Source organism: Anser anser (genome assembly GCF_964211835.1).
Source record: "Anser anser genome assembly, chromosome: 6".
Taxonomy (NCBI): Eukaryota; Metazoa; Chordata; class Aves; order Anseriformes; family Anatidae; genus Anser; species Anser anser.
The window spans coordinates 7,635,082-7,651,067 of NC_139726.1; the positions used below are offsets into that span (position 1 = coordinate 7,635,082).

Sequence of the window (15,986 nt, forward strand, 5' to 3'; positions counted from 1 at the left end):
ACTCTTTCAGTCTGTGAAGAGTTGTGGTAGAGTCACTCACAGTACTTATTCTAGAGACTGTGATGGGTTTTGAAGTGCAAGGAAGGGAATGGTTAAGTCTGAGCTTTGACTTTTTACAAACAAGGTGCAGGTTGGAGTGACACTGGGCATGTGGTGCAAAGTGTCTCCTTTGACAGCTCTCTGTAGTGGATTCTGTGTGTGGGGGGGAATTTGGTATCTGATGAACTGTTCTTCCTTTGGAATCTACTTGAATCAAGCTGATCCACAGCTGATATTTATCAATAGCATAACAGAGAACGAGCATTCGGGATGTGTCTCAAGAGGTTTTATGGATTAAAATGAGAACTACCCAGTTATGTGTCTCAGTCATGTTACTGGGACGAGTCCTGTGTGTTTTGCTTGGCAAGGGGATGTAAAAGACAACCCAAGTGGGTTTTATGAATGTATTAGGAATAAGGAGGGGAGAGGAAAAAAAAGGAAAACACAGATTCCCTCCTAAATAGGGGAAGAGAGAAAATGAGAAAATAATGGATGAAACAGGACTGGAGTAGTCAATGCCGCCTTTGTTTCTGTCTTCACCAAACAGTTAATTGTGATCAGATGCTTAATGAGATTAATTTTAATAAGGGGATAGATGTGTAGGCCAATGGAGGGAAAGAATAAGTTCTGTGTTTTCTAGTTAAAAGGCTTGGTTTAGAGTAAGTAAGGAGTCAACTGAAGTGATCTCTCAACTATTTGAGGCTATCCACAAGATTTCATGAATGATATCCCAAAGGAGGGGAGAAAAATGAGCACAGCAATTACCTTTACAGTGAAAAACTGTGGAAGAACTAGTGCACAGTGGAACAGTCAGTCAAATTTTGATTTCTGAAGGATTCTGAGCTTAAGACAATCAGGAGCCTTACCTTGACACACAATGTACACGTGGTACATCAGCTGAACTCCCAACAGGGTGGAAGCAGTACCTTTGGTATAGCTGAGAGCTTTGAAGTATTTTTAGGTAAAGTTTTTTTCTACCACTCCCAAATGCCATAAGCCAGCTAGGTGAGCAGACCTGGAGGTCATTGCCTTAACACGTGCTCACACACACACTAAAAAGATGTTTTTTTAAGTTGTTCATGAGCCTGAGTGGTGTGCAGTGGCTTACTGTGAAACTGGTGGGAGGGCTTCTGGAGTTGGGGCAGACCAGATCTGTCGTGTACTCAGTTCTGGACAGCATTTTCCTTTAGCAACTTGGCTAATGGAGCAGCAAATGCAGTTACAACAATATTTGTTATGGCTCAAAATGAAGAAGAGGGTTATCAAACACTCTGAAGGATGGCATCAGAACAGAGGCTAAACTGGAAATAAAGTTAGGCTCTATTTTTGGAAATCAAATACGTACGTATCACAAGTCTTTGGCTACTCAGGTGTGTGCCAGCTACATGACGCAGTTGCAAAAAGGCAAATATCATTGCAGAAGGTTGTAGGAGGAGTGTCAGATGTAATTATTCTGCTCACCTCAGTGCTGGTGAAGGCTCAGCTGGAATCCTGCCTTCAGCTCTAGGCACCATGCTTCAAGAAAGAGTTTGAAAGAAATGAGAGAAGAGTAATGAGAACAGCAGGTGGTTCTCAAGACATGAGATGGGAGATAAATGACTATTATTCCTTCCCCCTCGAAGAAAAAAGGAATCACTTAAGTTGCAGAGAAGACTTGTAGAGGATTTCAGTGTTCTAATTGGATTCCTAATTGCTGCCTGAGCAGAGGAGTGTTTTAGGCAGAGATGGAGTTGTAGCCACAGCCTTGCTGCAGAACAGCCAAGCTGCTCATGGAGTAATTTGCAACATGTGGTAAGAAAACTGATTGGTGTTACTTTGCCTGCACACATTGGACTAAAGTTTCTGCAGTCCAGAATCTGTTTCCTGAGCCGTCCTGCAGTGCAGCTGGGGCAGTTGCCTCTGCTCCAGGGTTCCCATCTCTGGGCGTGGGACCTCGAGCAGTCCCTGGGGATGGGAATGGTATTCTCCTGGTGCTAGCTACGATGACTTCTGAGCTTTTTTTCCCCACAAGCATTCCCTATTTTTTTTAAATGTCCTTCTAATGCTATCTGACTCTCTCCTCTAACACCTTTCTTTCCTCAGTGTTTTCCAAGTTTTTTTTCTTGGCCTGGCTTTGCCAGCTGTGCCACTGGTCCTCTTCTGCTGTGCAATTTCTTGCAACCACCAGAGGGCTTTCTCACAGCCCTGGGGCAAAGGGTGTCAGTGTGTGAAGCCAGAATCTGTTTTCTTACTGGCAATGGCGAAGTAATTGTCTAGACCTTTTAGGTCAACCATTTACATGATGAAACAGAATGCAAGGTATATGGAAATCCATTTCATTGACACTTTAGTGGACTTTTAAATTAGCCAAAGCCTGTGCAACTTACCTAGGGAAGATACAGTGATGTGTTTTTTTTTTTTTTCCATGGAAAGATCTTAGGGTTTTCTCACCTAAATCGTTCTGTACAGTGTAAAACATGTTCTCTTGCTGTTGAAATTGGACATATAGGGTTCATAATATCTGTGATTTTTTCAGGCAGTACCTGAATTCAAATGTATGTATTTAAACTGAAGAAGAACCTTGACAGTATTTATTTTACATACATATTTTAGTCTCACTTACCTATCCCTCTAGGCTAGGTAGACTGTTACTGTTATCTGAGGAGTTGCCATGGAAACAGTTTTACACTCTCCTTCCTTTTCAGTCTGTTTCTCTTAGCCAGTATCTGTCTCTTTAAAACTATGGCCATGCTAAAATGGAAGTAAAACCCTACAAATTAAATACCATTGTTACCAGGTGACACTGAGTGCAATAAATCTGTTGAAATCAATGAAACAGTTTCAGACGAAAAGGTGAGACCATGTCTCTGGGTTTTCAATCCTTCCTCTTCTCTTTTCCTTCCAAAATTAAATACAAAACTACTTTGAGGTCAAAGGCAGATATTTGGAAGTCAGAAGTTTTTCAAGCGATGAATGGGCTCTTTTCATCCATGGTAGGTACATCTTCACCTTATTGCTGTCCCTGGGTAATGTCAGTGGTTTACAAGAACATAACCGAGATAAAGTATTTATGATTTTGAAGAGTCTTCAGTGAAGTCTCCAAGAGGAAGATGTTCCACTTGGACCCCATTTAAGCACTGGCATGTGTGTGCGCTCCACATGGCAACCAGCTACAAAGGTCATTCACCGAATTGAAAAATGTATCAGAAATGTGGGGTTTTTATAATTTGTAGACATCAAAGCAATCATATACAGCAAAACACAGTGAGGAGGAAGTGGCTTGTCTTATTCTTAAAGCTCAGATTTCAATGGAGAAATTGGAGCTACAATGAAAGAATCGAGAAAGCTTCTATTCATGTGAACTTTTATCAGTGTCTGATGAAAGAGGCTCAGCAATACCCCCAGCAAAAGGTTGGGATTATGTGTTTGCAAAGTGAACTCCTGACTTTACGGGCTATTTGACAGAAAGGGGCTGTAGTCAAGGTAACCAAACAGAATGACGGGCATCAGTCCAGGCTGTGGTCAGTCTCGGGAGGACCGATATCCTTGCCTTCTGTTTACTGATTAGGCAGTGGTAGCCTGGCAGGTAGCTTTTAGAATATAGTGGTTGCCCTATTTGTTTCAAATGGTGACCAGGTACTGTATCAATGTGATTCTAAAATAGTACTTCGTGCAACTATTAACATGACTTAACAGACAGTGAGACACCACAAACAACCTTGACGGAATTTCCTTTTATCTCAGAAAAAAATCTAACAATTGTGAAATGGGTGGCTAATATGGGCTCAAAGTATGGAACACAGTCAGGAATATACATAAGAAAAAATGATTTAAGAGCAGGGGACAGAGTTGAAGATCAAAAGTGCTGAAGGACCGGAGATTGTTGGGATAGATATAGGGCAGGTGCCTTCAAGAATTGTTTAGGTTTCTGTGGTTGGCAGAACCGGTGGGTTAGGAGTAAGGACGGGATACGAACTGGCAGAGTCTGAGATGAATATACTGATGGGTCTAAAAGGGAGCTAGGGCTTCTAGTAAAAGGGACCTAGTGCTTCTAGGGCTCTTGGGCTGTGACAAGCATTGCTGGCGGTTAGGGATGGGGATCTGGTCCGACCGTAGGGCTGTTGCTTTTCAATCTGGACCACAGGTTTAGATCTGGGTTATAAAGACTTTCTAGATAAATGCAAAGCTTGGGCTAGATTTGGGATTAGAGATCGGGTTTTTAGGTACGGAAAGGCTGCTAGTTTGAGTTAAAAATCTTTACCTCATGCAGCCTTTTATGTGGGTAATATTTCATGCAGTCCAAATCATGTGGAGCCTATTGAGAGAGACTGAAGTTCAACAGATCATTCATGTCTTCTCAACTGCCGTGTCATGATGGTGCAAAAAAGAATATAAAATAAATCTCTGCCATCAGATATTTATTTCTGCTTCCTTTATGAATCCTTTAATTGCAACGTGACTTCCTGGTGGTAGGTCTGCGTGAACACGTGAGCTGCCCTGAAGTCTATTGATTTCACCTTGAATATCTCTAATTCTATAGTTACAGCTGACTTAATTTCTGCAAAAATCATCCTGTCATACCAAATCCTGTAGTGAGAGTGCAATGAGACAGAACTATGTTAAGAGCTATTCCCACACTTGGTGTGATGTAATGAGCTAAACATCTGCTAGATTTCAGTAGGCTTAGAATTGTGTTTGGGGTGGCACAACTTTATGGGCAAGATGATACAAGTTTTAAGGCTGTACTATGTGTTCCTCTGAAAAGGGGAATTAAAAATGACTAGTGCAATTAAAGCTTGTCAAAGTAATTACAAGAATAAGAGGAAATATGAGAGTTTATCTGCTTATGCATAGTATAAATGCCAAGAATAGGTAAGATAAACAGCAAATGCAAGAATTAGAATAATACTATAAAAATATCAGAGGATATATCATTAAATGAAGTTTCTTTCATCTTCTTCTGACTATGCCTATTCATTTAAACATGTATTGTATTATAGAAGCTTCTTTGTATGGTTCAGTGTATCTCAATTAAGATTTTACTGCCCTGTCATAAAGCTTATCACAGGCTAAAAGTTTGCTTTTATTTCTCATTCTGTGAAGCCTGCCAAGTTCTGTATAAGCTGTCACTCACTGTATTACACTCGGTGGATGAATAGAAGTTTGTTCACAATGAAGTTGTCCCAAATTTCTCAGGGTTTTTTTAGACTGTTTGCAGTCTGTCCTATCTTCCTAAATCCCCTGCACAGAGCTTTTGAGTTAGAAATGACTGCACTGCAGTGCACCAAAACACCAGACAATGGACCCGAAAAACCAGCAAGAACATCAATCATTCAGTAGGTATTTCTAGCAGCAGCCTCATTTTGGTCTCTTTTATACTTGTAACTTATAATGAAATGATATCGCATGTTAATGACAACACAGAAGAACCAATTCGCCACTTTACGTTGTAAATATGAAATGTCAGGATTTTTACTAAGAGTAATATCTCTTGGACCCAAGACAAAATCAAGAGTTAAGGTGTCAGTAATAGTTTCTTACACCTGTTGTCATAGCATCACTGCAGCGTTACCCATGATGTATTTGTGACACAAGGCACAGAGGCATAGTGTCCACTTACAAAAACCTAAACTACCATGTGTAAGTGATTAAGAGAAGGGCCACTAACGAATGTCTGTTTGGTTTTCTGCAGGTAAGTACCTGGCAGAAAAGTTCACACCAGGTAGTAACTCGTTGTAGTGCGTCTATTTCTGAGATAAATGAGTTCATTCAGTAATGAACTATGGGCTCTGAATGTATAATGGAGGTGAGTTTGGTGCTAAATTGCACCAAGACGTTAAATTTGAGTAACAATTTAGAATATTCCTGGAGAAGTTGCATAACTATAAGAATACAAAAGATCAGAGGGTGTTTTTTCTTTAAAATGGCTCAAACAGGCTACTCATCCTCTATTTCTCTTCAATGAGATGTGAGTTCCCCAGCCCCATTTCCATGTTGCATATGCAAGAACAGGTTTAAAACAAAACTGTATTTCAGTGTGTATGTGTGTGGGGGGGGCGGCATTCAGCATTAGGGGAGGAAGAATTTGTGAGAGTGCAGCCGACATCTTTTGTGTGTCCTCCGTTAAGGCAGATGAGAATGTAAGGAATTAAATGTTTGGGTGACTTAAAGGATGAGCAGTCTTTCTCCTGATGCCGCAGTACCTTATTTCCTTTATCTTGAAAGGAGTCTTGTCTTGCGGACAAATGATGTTCCAGTTCTGTTCAGTTTTTTATTTGTTGTATTTGTTTTGGGGCTGTTTGCACATATACGATGGGGTGAAATTAATGCCAACTTAAGCCATTTGCAGTATTTCTTTAAATTCATTCTCTTTTCTCAGCAGTATGCAGAACCATGGGAAACAGCTCTTACTGGGATGTTTCAAACTGGTTATGAATACAGGAATTGAAACATGTATTTGCAAAGTAGCAAACTTCTATGTACCTTTTAAGCAGCACAACAGAAATAAAAAGCAGTGTTGTAAAGATGATTGCTGAAATTCTCTGAAGCTTTCCTGACATCTGTGTCTTGTCTCTATTGGATATCTTGGTATAAATCATTCTGCTTTCATCTGGAGGCATTGATTGTATTCATTTTGAGTACTGTAAATCAACCAGTTCTAGTTATCTGTATTTTTTATTTTTGTTTTTGGGGGGGGACATTGTCTTCGTGTCAGCATCTCTAGATTCAGGATAAAATTCCGGCCCTTCTGAAGTTAAGTGGGAGCTTTGACTTTAATGTCATTATATCCAAAATTTTCATATAGTGTTTTATGACTGTCCTTCTCTCATTATACTTAAATGCCATGAGGCACAGTCAGATGTCAGCTAAGAAAGTTCAGTTCAGCTGGAGTTTAGTAGTGTTTTGTTCTCAAACCAAGAAGGAAAATAATGTTTCAGTTGAGGGCTTACTATTTGTTTCCTTTACAAGGAAAGCCATGACTGTGTGGTGTTACGCATGTTCTGCAATATATGTACACACAGACAGCTTTACCACCTGTGTGAGCTGTTAACAAGGTACGGAGGAGCTGGGATAATTGTTGTATCCTGAATGCAAAGATGCAAGAGGGTATGGTACACCTTTTCTATTCTTCTATCACTTCTGTGATGATTTCTCAGAGTATGACCCTTGGCAAGTACTGCAGCAGACTGCTAAGATTCACAGGGCGATTAAAGGGCACAGTAAATAAGCAAATATTTAATTCTACAGATGCACTGCAAGCTTGCAATCCATGTTTTCACTAGCGCGCCACACTGAGCAATAGAAAACTACAGCAGTGTTCACAAAGAATTTCACAAATCATGGTCACAGTGAACAAATATTCTCAGCAGAATGAACCCTAAAAAAAAAAAAAAGGAGCAGTAACATTTCATACACACTCTTCCAGAACAAAACCATTGTCCTGTTGAATTTTATCTCCTGCTTCCAGTTTTAAATTCTTCAGTGTCTTCTCTCCCTGTATTCCTACTGGAGGAATTATTGGACAATTTATCATCATTTCTGTATTATTTCCCTTGTGAAAATCAAATGCCTGGTCACGGCCATAAAACGTGAGTATCTTATTTTTAAAACCGCCAGACATTTATGTGGGAACAAGAGCTGAAAATGAGCTGGAGAGAGAGCCCTGCTCAGTCCTTGGCCCTGGAGGCCTTCAGCGAGCTGCACAAAGCAGTGCATGGGGAACCACACACCGGCACACAAGATATTTGGGTTGAACTGGAGGGTTTGATCTCCTTCTATGACCAAGTGACGCGCTTGGTGGATGAGGGAAAGGCTGAGGGAGCTGGGCTTGTTCAGCCTGGAGAAGAGGAGGCTCAGGGGCGACCTCATCGCTCTCTACAGTTACCTGAAAACGTGAGTATCTTATTTTTAAAACCGCCAGACATTTATGTGGGAACAAGAGCTGAAAATGAGCTGGAGAGAGAGCCCTGCTCAGTCCTTGGCCCTGGAGGCCTTCAGCGAGCTGCACAAAGCAGTGCATGGGGAACCACACACCGGCACACAAGATATTTGGGTTGAACTGGAGGGTTTGATCTCCTTCTATGACCAAGTGACGCGCTTGGTGGATGAGGGAAAGGCTGTGGACGTGGTCTACCTTGACCTCAGTAAGGCTTTTGACACCGTTCCCCACAACATTCTCCTCGAGAAACTGGCTGCTCGGGGCTTGGACTGGCGTACGCTTCGCTGGGTTAGAAACTGGCTGGATAGCCGGGCCCAGAGAGTTGTGGTGAATGGAGTCAAATCTGGTTGGAGGCCGGTCACTAGTGGAGTCCCCCAGGGCTCGGTACTGGGGCCGGTCCTCTTTAATATCTTTATTGATGATCTGGATGAGGGCGTCCAGTGCACCCTCAGTAAGTTTGCAGATGACACCAAGCTAAGTGCGTGTGTTGATCTGCTCGAGGGCAGGAAGGCTCTGCAGGAGGATCTGGATAGGCTGGAGCGATGGGCTGAGGTCAACTGCATGAAGTTCAACAAGGCCAAGTGCCGGGTCCTGCACCTGGGCTGCAACAACCCCAAGCAGAGCTACAGGCTGGGAGATGAGTGGCTGGCAAGCTGCCTGGCCGAGAAGGACCTGGGAGTATTGGTGGATAGTCGGCTGAATATGAGCCAGCAGTGTGCTCAGGTGGCCAAGAAGGCCAACGGCATCCTGGCCTGTATAAGAAGCAGTGTGGCCAGCAGGTCGAGGGAAGTGATTGTGCCCCTGTACTCGGCTCTGGTGAGGCCGCACCTCGAGTACTGTGTTCAGTTTTGGGCCCCTCGCTACAGGAAGGACATGGACGTGCTCGAGCGAGTCCAGAGAAGGGCGACCAAGCTGGTGAGGGGTCTGGAGAACAAGTCTTACGAGGAGCGGCTGAGGGAGCTGGGCTTGTTCAGCCTGGAGAAGAGGAGGCTCAGGGGCGACCTCATCGCTCTCTACAGTTACCTGAAAGGAGGCTGTAGAGAGGTGGGGGTTGGTCTATTCTCCCACGTGCCTAGTGACAGGACGAGGGGGAATGGGCTAAAGTTGCGACAGGGGAGTTTTAGGTTGGATGTTAGGAAGTACTTCTTTACCGAAAGGGTTATTAAGCATTGGAACGGGCTGCCCAGGGAGGTGGTGGAGTCACCATCCCTGGAGGTCTTTAAAAGACGTTTAGATGTAGAGCTTAGGGATATGGTTTAGTGGAGTACTTAGTGTTAGGTCGGAGGTTGGACTCGATGATCTTGAGGTCTCTTCCAACCTAGAGAAATCTGTGAGAAATCTGTTTGGCTTTTTAAGGTGCCCTGATTAAGCTGAAAGCCACACCGTTAAAATTACTTGTGGGAGGGAGAGGTAGGTTCATGTAGGTGAAGGATATTAACTCTCTGAGCTCAGGGGCTGGGGTTTCCTGGGCTTTTCCAAGCAGACAGCCTGTGCGTGGTGCTAAAGGGGTTATGGCTGGGCTGCAGCTTCCAGGTGCAGGAGTTATTGCCCAGGCTGGGCTCTGCTTCTGTGCTCGGCTCTCGGCGTTTGCCTCTGGTCCTGGTCCCAGGCAGGGGAGCAAGTGCTCTGCTCCGGCTGGGTCTGGGTCCAGGCAGAGCAGTGAGCCCAGGGAGGAGACATCTCTGCAATAGTTTGGCCTGAGGCAGGGGAAGGTTTGTGAACCGAAGTGATGCAGACAAAACCCCCAGGAGACCTATAATTATATGTAGCAGCATTGTGCTAAATTGAGACGGTGTTACACGGGGTAATGGCTGTCGTTTCTTCTCCTGGCCTGGAAGAGGGCTTTTAATGATCTGAGGGGATCATGTGTGTCAAAAAATCTGTATTTCTCATCCAGTAGCTACAGATCAATACGAATGCAATTATTTTTATTCTAATTAATGGTAATAATAAATGGGAGAACTGACTTTATCCTTATTTTCCTTGGGCTTTTATGCTTGTTGATTTAGGTTTTTAATAGCACTGATGTATCTAGAAGGAATTTGCAGAGAGTTTCCATCCATGTATTAGTTGACAGGACTGACAAATAATATTTGTAGCTCTATTTCTTTGGGGATATAAAACTTCTTTAAAAGAAAGATGATTCTATGAAAACTGTTGATCTTGTATATGTTACTGCATCCTAATTTCTGAGCTTTTTTTATATTTCCACAAATACCATAACTTAAAATCTTGTTACTTAAAAAGTTGCAATTTTTTAACAGTTTGTTTGGTTTTACAACACTTTTAAAGAAACTTTTTTAAAAAAAAAAGATAAAGCTTGTCAAAAATTAAAGTTGTAATGATATATTCTGGAAATTTGATAAGTAATACTTTCAAAATTAAAAACACTTAGTGAAGGTAAGTTTACTTTTTATGGCATCCAATTCTTTTGTGAAAAATTTTAGATAGCAGCACTGACTATCATAATAATCTTTGATAGGTATGGTTCATTTTGTCTTACAGACTTCACTAACAACTGTAATACTAAAAGTAATTGTGTTCGTGGAATAACAACAATGGCAACAGATAAAAACATTCTGAATAACTAAGGGATGATGGAAATAATTGCCATTAGGTGTTACCTTTCATTTGTGCCTCAGGAACACTGAATTTCATTAGTACTAATTCTTTGTGCTAAAAATTAGGACAAAAATGGTTCTACTTTTAACACTAGGAGTCTGACGATTGCGTTTGGCTGTTTGTAAGGTGTATTTCTGCAAGATGTGCTCCTGTATTATTGGGCTACGGAAAACAAGGGTTTAAAGTGCAGTCTTTGAGGACTACTGTGAATAGGTTTTCAATATATTATATATTTTTAAAGCTCTGAGATGAGAAAGATGATGCATCTTAAATTGATTAGAGAACATCTTTTACAGTTAGAGATGCTGCATGACCACTGAGTTGCGCATAAATCTCATTTCTTTTTGGCAATGATTTTTATACGCTGGTTGATTTATGTTCTGAGGTGGATGCCAAGAGACGAGCACCATAAATCACGAAAATGGAACAGGCTAATATGCAATAGCTAGTTACAAAATTCATACTTGGTATTAGATGAAATAAAGTGTAAATATTCAGGAGATGATCGAGTGTGTTAATCTCCAGAGTTAATCCAGCTCTGCGTGCAGAGACTTGACAAGACAACGGTGCTGGTTCCTTAGGGCACTGGAACCTTGGGGCCAAGTCTTCCCCCCTGTCGCGTTAATGGCCACTGGGCATGGCTGATGCCAAGGTCTCACCTTGGGTCATGATCCTTCCCCCAAAATCCAGAATGCTTTAATAGAAGGAGCGGAAAGATGCTTCAATCCAACTACCCAGCGGAAAACAGGGAGCAGAGCATTAGGAAGGAGGCTTTGCACAGAGGCTGTGTGCAGCAGAATTGTTATGTAGCACGGTGACATTATCCTGTAGCAGTTGGTAGTCTGGGGGGTCTTTCCCGGGTACGTTGTAGGAGCCTTTTTGCTGGCAGGCAAAATTTTCTTTCCTGCCCACAGTCCTGGGTTATATTTATTAGGGAGCTGGCTGAGGGGCAAAGCTTTAAAAACCCAGCAGACTGTGTTCGCTGGAAGTCCAACAAGTAGTACAAGCCGGCAAATATTTGTACGCAAGAGTTTATATGAGCTTTTTAGTGCCTGTGTAAGTGACGGGGGGGCATCTCCCTCTCTTTTTCTGGTGGGGATAAGGAAGATTGAAATGGCAGCTGAATACTGAATATGAAAACATGTCATGGGCAAACAAGCCTACAGGGTATAGGATTTATCAAATTGTGCAGCTGGTATAGAAGAGCACTTAATAAACCTCATGGACAGAAAACTCTACAGAGTAGAAACACAATCAAAGAAAGTCCTGGGGTTTCCGATTGAATTTTGAGAGATTATTGAGGAGACTGAGGCTCCTCATAAGTCTGGCAAGTTGCAGATAGCTGATGCTCAAGAGGAGCATCATCTCTAAATTGGACACCCTTTTATGAGGTTAATAAATAGAATGTGACTGTGAGGAAGGGGGATGGAGAAATCAGCCAGTGCAGGAAAACAGAGCTAAATGGCATGGAAGGGGGAAAGACTACCAGTAGTAGATGATGGAGTCTCAGTGAGGAACAGCCAGTCAGTCTTGAGGCAAACAGAGGAAGGAATGAGGGGATTTCTGGGAGGAAATGTTTGTGAAAGATACCAGAGAGGATGGTGGAGTCGGATGTAGTGTTAAGTGGTGTAATAACCTATTAGATTGTAAGGAAAATAAGTACAATTTCTAGTTGTGCAATAACAGAAGTGTTTAATTTCCCAGAAATATTTTGGAAAAACAGAAGGCAGAGCTGAGATGCTCCTGGACGTGATGGGAATTCGGTCTTGATATCAAATAGTTGGTGAACCAACAAGAGGTAAAAATTTTGGAGATCAGCCTGCACAGAGTCATTGCAAAAGAGTTTTGTTCAGTTGTAAGGCAGGCAAAGGTGGGCATAAAACTGAGGCTGGGATTTGAGAAAGACAAGTGCTGGGATGCCTATGGTTTTAATGCTGTTTACAAAACTGAGGAGCACAAAGATCTGAGTATGGAGACTGAAAATAGACACATGCTGAAACTTTAATTCTAGGCAGATGTAAAGAAAGTGCTGGGAAATGAGACCAGTTCCTCTTAACGAGTGAGAACTTAAAGCAGGGCATTAGGAGTAAGCAAAGAAAGGAGAAGAGCTGTAAACCTGGCTGCGATGGATCTTGCGCAGTCAGCTGTGGTACAGAGGCATAATCACAAAGAGCTAAGAGGCCCTGTAGTGTACAGTAGCTCAAGAAAAATCTGTGTAAGTCCAATTCTGAATGACCATTTGACACAGTTTTAAAAAACGTTGATGGCATCCTTTAGGATAACCTAAATAATCTTTACTGTATCATACGGAACGAACTACCAAATGAAATTGTATGGCCGGTAAGAAGGGTGTTTAATCAACGTGTAAATAGGGAGATCTCTGCCTGGAGTTCTCAGACATTCAGAAAGGAAAGGTGGGAAGCATGTGCGCAAGCATAGGCATGCTGTTCTGAACTCTAAAACTATGCAAAGTCTTGGATTTTGAAAGAAAACTATTTAATGACATGGAGGCAAACCTGAATTTGGAATAGCAGTAGAAGCAGATAGAAGATTTTATGTAGCTGTCCGGTGTGAGCAATCCTTTTATAAGGTGGTCATTCGTGCTGTACTTCCTGCTATACCCATGTTATCTCTAAGACGAGTGTCCAATACTTGACCGTAGAAGCCCCCAGTAGTTTATACCTCAAATTAAGGCTGCCTCAAATCTGTGCTGTGCAAATTGTATCTGCTGGACTCCTGCCAACTCTCTTGTCACATCTTGCTCTCTCTAGCGTTAGGGCTCTTCTCAGGGCATAACCTGAAGACTAGTAGCGACTTGAAACACGCCAGGCACAAAAGAGTATTTGTAAGACGGAGGAGAGGGATTTTCTTTGAATGATAAGTTTTCAGATGATAGGTGTGGGAAACATCTCCCTTTCTCTTTTATTTATAACCATTTAATTCCCACCATTGGATCTGTGGGCTCTGTGCCAGTAGATATATATTTTAGATGTATGCCATTGCAAATGTCTTGGCCACTAAATGAATGAAAAATATGCCGAGCGCTCCTTGTGAACAGCTCTAAGCGTGCTTTCTGCGTGTGGCTCTCTCTGGCTGACCTTGCTGAGGAGACCTGCTAGTCGGCATGGGAGCCCTTTGGAAGAGCACGAGACAAACAATTACAGGTTTATGCGCCTAACCTTACTGGCAGGCAGTATCCTGGAGGCATTTATAAGACGTGAGATCACAAAACATCTGGAGAAGCATCAGCTGACAAAAGCCAGCTAGCATTGATTCATAAGGAATGAATTCAGTCTGACAAATCTGGAAATGGAGACAAATGGGAAAAGCCGATTGGCAGCTTGAAAAGACTTGGTGAGGAGTTGCAATATTGATGTTACATGTACAGATTTGCAAGTACATCCGTAGAAATTGCTTTAGTAGCCATGCTTAGATAAGAAGACAGGCACTTGCTCTGCAGGTTTCTTTATACACAGTCTTTAATTAGCCTTTAATTAAATTAAGTCTTTAATTTGTCTTTAATCCATAGCTGATCTGTGCTCAGTGGGTTCTGATCCCTCCGCTTGAAGCACGGCATTTCTAAGAGGACCCTATGAGAAAACCTAAGAAGCAAAGACAGAATGAAGACAGTCTGATCTTAATTCTTTAGTGGAACAGAGCCCTTGTGGACAGGTGCTTTTGGTATACAATATCAAATAATCGATTACTATTCTGCAACCTGGAAACAACTTCATGTTGGTGATCCAAGTGTGTACGCTTGCAGCAGGGCTGATAATAACATCGTTGTTCATTAGTTTGGGTAAGTAACTGGTACTGTACTGCAGGGGATTAACTCTACCTACCTACCTGCTATTTTCCCTTCCTCGCAGAGGCTATAGGAGGGGAAGAAAGGGATCGGGGGTTCCTGGAGGCTGCAGACAATGCAGTTGACCACCTATTCTGGCTGCTTATCACAGGCTGTAGCTTACTGAATGCGTTGAGATCCATAGAGATTTAATCTTTGTGTGTAAATGAATTAGTGTGACCTATTTTATCTTGTAGCTGTTTGTTTGGAATTATGCTGTGTATAAACCACTGATATTTCTGTGCAGAGTTATTACATAGGAGCTACTGAAACGATCTGCTTGTCTTATAAGAACCCAGTGTCTCCCTATAGGTTTTTGCAGATGTATTCATTATGTTGACTCCTTGATTGTTACGCTTGTGACTTCATTCTTTCCCCAGCCTAGTGCATGATTTTGAGCAAGATTTGGTGTAGCCCTCAAGTCAGTGCAGGTTATTTAGGACAGAAACCAAATGAGTGCAAATAGATATCTCCTTTCTAATTTCACCATTGACAGACACCTGGGAGCCTGAGCTGAAGCCAGTGAGAAACTCCTAACTCCCAGCTGTGGCCCTAGGTCAGGAAAGTACTCAAGCATGTATTTAGCTGTAGGTAGATGCCTCAGTCCTGCTTATTTTCACACATTCTAAGATTCATTTTAAATATATATCTTCTAATTGTAGTTGCTTTCCTCAAGCAACTTTATAAATGCTCATGTCGGAGCTTCAATTCCACTTCCATTCCTGGAGGAGAGCAGAGTTCTAGTCTTACATCTGTCAACGTTATCTATCATTTGAGGGATGCCTCCCAGTGGAGGCATCTGAAAACAGAACATGATGCTTTTTTTCTTTCTGTGAAAGATGAAGTCTCTGCTATAATGATGAAGTTTCTTCCATAAATTATAATAAAACAGTACATCTTTCCTTTTTTTTCCTCCCCCCTCTCTCTCTCTCTCTCACAGAGAGTGCCTATTGCAGATGGCTAGCATAGTTTTTGACACAGGAGGAAGCTTACGATGATGCTGTGCAGAGAGATAGAAGTAGTTTTATACCACACAGCTTTATATTTCTTCTTAAAGTCTGCATGCATCAGCGTTGGATAAAGCACTTTTCCATACATGCCTCTGAAGGGTGGTGTTTGAGGATGAATGTATTTTCCCAAATGATTAAGAGCCAGTGTTTGCAAAGCACTTCATTATCTTTGGATGGGCAAGGATGCAAATTTGGAGTACTGACAATGATTGCTTTGGAATGCTTACGCACAGCTATTGTATGCAAACTGCGTAAAACAGCAAGTCAGCCTATTGCTCAGGTAAGAGTGTAATTTAGATTTTTTTCAGATGATGTCATAACTTTATTCTTGTCTTGGCAAAACCACTTGCAGAAGGCAAAACACTTTGCACATTAAAGCTGTTTGCTAGGTGTCAGATCTGACCATGGTAAGGCCAATCCTGCAAACTATTACTATCAAGCATAATACTTCCCAGTAATTCTGACTGGCCAGTGACCCGGGTCTATGTCACCTGTATATATACACAGACACATGCTTTATTTGTGCTGAAATCTATGGCACAATGCCTCCTAT

At 42.0% G+C, this 15,986-nt stretch overlaps 1 protein-coding gene across 6 annotated transcripts in view; it reads left to right on the top strand.

The window, feature by feature from the left end:
- NCKAP5 (NCK associated protein 5) overlaps positions 1 to 15,986 on the top strand; it is a 439,736-nt gene that overhangs the window by 9,080 nt on the left and 414,670 nt on the right. Inside the window, exons 1-2 of one of the 6 annotated variants that reach the window (XM_083841927.1) lie at positions 10,253 to 12,377; positions 14,109 to 14,378. The exons of 4 other annotated variants lie outside the window; for them this stretch is intronic. The gene's annotated coding sequence lies outside the window, so the exon portion shown is untranslated. Of the gene's footprint in view, positions 1 to 10,252; positions 12,378 to 14,108; positions 14,379 to 15,986 lie in introns of those variants that run through there. One more of the 6 variants, XM_083841923.1, reaches the window with a different exon arrangement.